This window comes from Arachis duranensis, chromosome 10 (assembly GCF_000817695.3).
Source record: "Arachis duranensis cultivar V14167 chromosome 10, aradu.V14167.gnm2.J7QH, whole genome shotgun sequence".
NCBI lineage: Eukaryota > Viridiplantae > Streptophyta > Magnoliopsida > Fabales > Fabaceae > Arachis > Arachis duranensis.
In genome coordinates this window covers 55,923,730-55,928,857 of record NC_029781.3, presented here as the reverse complement: position 1 = coordinate 55,928,857, position 5,128 = coordinate 55,923,730, and positions in this window count along the sequence as shown.

Genomic DNA, 5,128 nt, shown 5'->3' with positions numbered 1-5,128 from the left:
TCCCTTTCTCCATTATGGACCTAAGTGGAATTGAGCAGTTCAGAAGGACTTTGGGGTCATATGTTAACCCCATTATAGCTGCATATGGGAGTATTATCTGTATACCTCCCATTAAAGCAAGCAGCTTTGAGCTAAATCCTCAACTCATTATCATGGTGCAGCAAAATTGCCAGTATTTCGGTCTTCCACAGGAAGAACCTACTGAGTTTCTGGCACAGTTCTTACAAATTGCTGACATAGTACGTGATAAAGAGGTGGATCAGGATGTCTATAGTTTATTACTATTTCCATTTGCTGTAAAAGATCAAGCTAAGAGGTGGTTGAATAACCAACCCACAGCAAGCATAAAAACATGGAGACAGTTATCAGACAAATTCCTGAATCAATTTTACCCTCCAAAAAGGATGACACAGCTAAGGCTGGACATCCAAGGCTTTAAACAAGAGGATAATGAATCTCTTTATAATGCCTGGGAGATGTACAGAGGTATGCTAAGAAAATGCCCCTCTGAAATGTTTTCAGAGTGGGTACAGTTAGACATCTTCTACTATGGGCTTACAGAAAAAGCTCAAATGTCTCTAGACCACTCAGCTGGTGAATCTATACATATGAGGAAGACGATTGAAGAAGCTCAAGAGATCATAGATATTGTTGCTAGAAATCAACATCTATACTCAAGCAGTGAGTCCTCTACAAAAGAAGAAGCGATGGCAGTAACTACTGATCCTAATCCTCAAGAACAGATTGTTGAGCTTAATCAGCAATTACTCTTGATGACAAAACAGTTAGCAGAATTTAAAGAGATGCTCCGAGAAACCAAAATTGCTAACAAGAATATAGAATCACAGTTGAATTAGACAAAACAGCAGTTATCTAAACAGATAACAGAAGAATGCCAAGCAGTTCAACTGAGGAGTGGGAAGACATTGAATAATACTGATCAAAGTAGCAAAAAGCTAAGAAAGGAACAACTGACAGAGGATAACCAAACCACTGCCCAAAATCCCTCTGAGGACAGTAAGAGCCCAGAAAGTGAGGAATCAGACACCTGAGAGTGCTGATAGTAACCCCTCTAAAAAGGCTTCTCCAACCACCCCTATAGGGAATAAACCTACAGCAACTAAGGTTGAAGAATATAAAGCCAAAATGCCTTACCCTCAGAAACTCCGCCAAGCGGAACAGGATAAACAATTTGCTCGCTTTGCAGACTATCGAAGGACTCTTGAAATAAAGATTCCGTTTGCAGAGGCACTTGAGCAAATACCTTCTTATGCTAAGTTCATGAAAGAGATCTTAAGTCATAAGAAGGATTGGAGAGAAACTGAAAAAGTGTTTCTCACTGAAGAATGCAGTGCAGTCATTCTGAAGAGCTTACCAGAGAAGCTTCAAGATCCAGGAAGCTTTATGGTACCATGCACATTAGAAGGTGCTTGTACCAAGACAGCCCTATGTGACCTTGGATCAAGTATCAATCTAATACCTGCATCCACTATCAGAAAGCTTGGGTTGACTAAAGAAGTCAAACCAACCCGAATATGTCTCCAACTTGCTGATGGCTCCATTAAATATCCATTAGGCATAATTGAGGACATGATTGTCAAGGTTGGGCCATTCGCCTTTCCAACTGACTTTGTAGTGCTGGAAATGGAGGAGCACAAGAGTGCAACTCTCATCCTAGGAAGACCCTTCCTAGCAACTGGATGAACTCTCATTGATGTACAAAAAGGGGAAGTGAACCTGAGAGTCAATGAGGATGAGTTCAAGTTGAATGCTGTCAAAGCTATGCAGCATCCAGACACATCAAATGACTGCATGATCGCTGACATTATTGACTCTTTAGTGGAAGAGATCAATATGACTGAGAGTCTCGAATCTGAGCTTGAGGATATCTTTAAAGATGTTTAGCCTAACCTGGAGGAACCAGAGGAAATACAAGAACCTCTGAAAATTCCTCAGGAAGAGGATAAACCTCCTAGACCCAAGCTCAAACCATTACCACCATCCCTGAAGTATGCATTTCTGGGAGAAGGTGACACTTTTCCAGTGATTATAAGCTCTGCTTTAAACTCACAGGAAGAGGAAGCACTAATTCACGTGCTAAGGACACATAAGACAGCTCTTGGGTGGTCCATAAGTGATCTTAAGGGCATTAGCCCAGCAAGATGCATGCACAAGATCCTATTGGAAGATAATGCCAAGCCAGTGGTTCAACCACAGAGGCGGCTAAATCCAACCATGAAGGAGGTGGTGCAGAAAGAGGTCACTAAGTTACTAGAGGCTGTGATTATTTATCCTATTTCTGATAGCCCCTGGGTGAGCCCTGTCCAAGTTGTCCCCAAGAAGGGAGGCATGACAGTGGTTCATAATGAAAAGAATGAACTGGTTCCCACAAGAACAGTTACAGGGTGGCGTATGTGTATTGACTACAGAAGGCTCAATACATAGGCTCAATATAGCCACTAGAAAGGATCATTTTCCTTTACCATTCATAGACCAAATGCTAGAAAGACTAGCTGGTCATGATTATTACTACTTTTTGGATGGCTATTCAGGTTACAACCAAATTGGAGTAGATCCTCAGGACCAAGAGAAGACAGCATTCACTTGCCCTTCTGGTGTGTTTGCCTACAGAAGAATGCCTTTTGGTCTGTGTAATGCACCTATAACTTTTTAGAGATGCATGCTATCCATCTTCTCAGTATATGGAGACTCATTCAGCTCCTGTCTTAATTATCTAGCACTTGTCCTGAAAAGGTGCCAAGAGACTAACCTGGTCTTGAACTGGGAGAAATGTCACTTCATGGTGACTAAAGGAATTGTCCTTGGGCACAAAATTTCAGGCAAGGGAATAGAGGTGGATCAAGCAAAGGTAGAAGTAATTGAAAAATTACCACCACCTACCAATGTTAAGGCAATCAGAAGTTTTCTAGGGCATGCAGGATTTTATAGAAGGTTCATAAAGGACTTTTCAAAAATTGCAAAACCTCTAAGCAACCTGCTAGCTGCTGACACGCTGTTTGTGTTTGACACAGAGTGTCTGCAGGTGTTTGAGACCCTAAAAGCCAAGCTGGTCACAACACCAGTAATCTCTGCACCAGATTGGACATTACCATTTGAACTAATGTGTGATGCCAGTGACCATGCCATTGGTGCAGTGTTGGGACAGAGGCACAACAAGCTTCTACACGTCCTTTATTATGCTAGCCGTGTTCTAAATGATGCACAGAAGAATTACACAACTACAGAAAAAGAGTTACTTGCAGTGGTTTATGCCATTGACAAGTTTAGATCCCATTTAGTAGGGTCAAAAGTGATTGTGTACACTGACCATGCTGCTCTTAAATACTTACTCACAAAGAAGGTGGTGCACGAAGTTTTTGCAATCCGTACAACTAACCAGCAAGTGCACTGGGTCGTCGAAGTAATACCTTACGTGAGTAAGGGTCGATCCCACGGAGATTATTGGTTTGAAGCAAGCTATGTTTATTTTATTAATCTTAGTCAGGATGCCAATAAGAATTATCAGTTGGAATTATTAGAAAAATAAAAGTGTGAAATAATTACTTGTTATGCAGTAATGGAGAATATGTTGGAGTTTTGGAAATGCTTTGTCTGATTTATTCCTGTAATGTAATATTCCATCCATGGAAAAGTGCAAAGTTCCCTCCATGGCAAGCTGTAAGTAGGGTGTCACCGTTGTCAATGGCTACTTCCCATCCTCTCAGTGAAAATGGTCCAAATGCTCTGTCACAGCACGGCTAATCATCCGTCGGTCCTCAATCAGGTTGGAATAGAATCAAATGATTCTTTTGCGTCTGTCACTGACGCCCAGCCTTCAGGAGTTTGAAGCTCGTCACAGTCATTCAATCCCGGAATCCTACTCGGAATACCACGGACAAGGTTTAGACTTTCTGGATTCTCATGAATGCCGCCATCAATCTAGCTTATACCACGAAGATTCTAATTAAAGAATCTAAGAGAAGCTCATTCAATCTGATGTAGAACGGAGGTGGTTGTCAGAAACACGTTCATGGATTAAGGAAGGTGATGAGTGTCATGGATCATTACCTTCTTCATAATTAAGCGCGAATGAACATCTTAGATAGGAACACACACGTTTGAATGGAGAAATAGAAACAATTGCATTAATTCATCGAGACGCTGCAGAGCTCCTCACCCCCAACAATGGAGTTTAGAGACTCATGCCATCAAAGTGTATAAAATTCAGATCTGAAATGTCATGAGGTCCAAGGTAATCCTCTAAAAGTTGTTTAAATAGTAAACTAGTAACCTAGGTTTACAGAAATTAAGTGAACTAAGATAATTGGTGCATAAATCCACTTCTGGGGCCCACTTGGTGTGTGCTGGGGCTGAGACTAAAGCTTCTCACGTGCTTGGGCTATTTCTGGAGTTGAACCCCAGGTTGTGACGTGTTTTGGGCGTTGAACTCCAACTTGTAACCTGTTTCTGGCGCTGGACGCCAGACAGCAGCATGATACTGGCGTTGAACGTCAGTTTACGTCGTCTAACATCGCGCAAAGTATGGACTATTATATATTGCTGGAAAGCCCTAAATGTCTACTTTCCAAAGTCGTTGAGAGCGCGCCAATTGGACTCCTGTAGCTCCAGAAAATTCATTTCGAGTGCAGGGAGGTCAAAATCCAGCAGCATTAGCAGTCCTTTTTCAGCCTAAACCAGATTTTTGCTCAGCTCCCTCAATTTCAGCCAGAAAATACCTGAAATCGCAGAAAAATACACAAACTCATAGTAAAGTCCAGAAATATAATTTTTGCCTAAAAACTAATAATATTCTACTAAAAACTAATTAAAACATGCTAAAATCTACATGAAATTACCCCCAAAAAGCGTATAAAATATCCGCTTATCACAACACCAAACTTAAACTGTTGCTTGTCCCCAAGCAACTAGATGAATAAAATAGGATAAAAAGAATTTAAGGAGTAATAAAATCTCCGAGTTTTAAGTGAAGCTCAGATTCTAATTTAGATGAGCGGGGCTAGTAGCTTTTTGTTTCTGAACAGTTTTGGCATCTCCCTTTATCCTTTGAAATTCAGAATGATTGGCATCCATAGGAACTCAGAATTCAGATAGTATTATTGATTCTCCT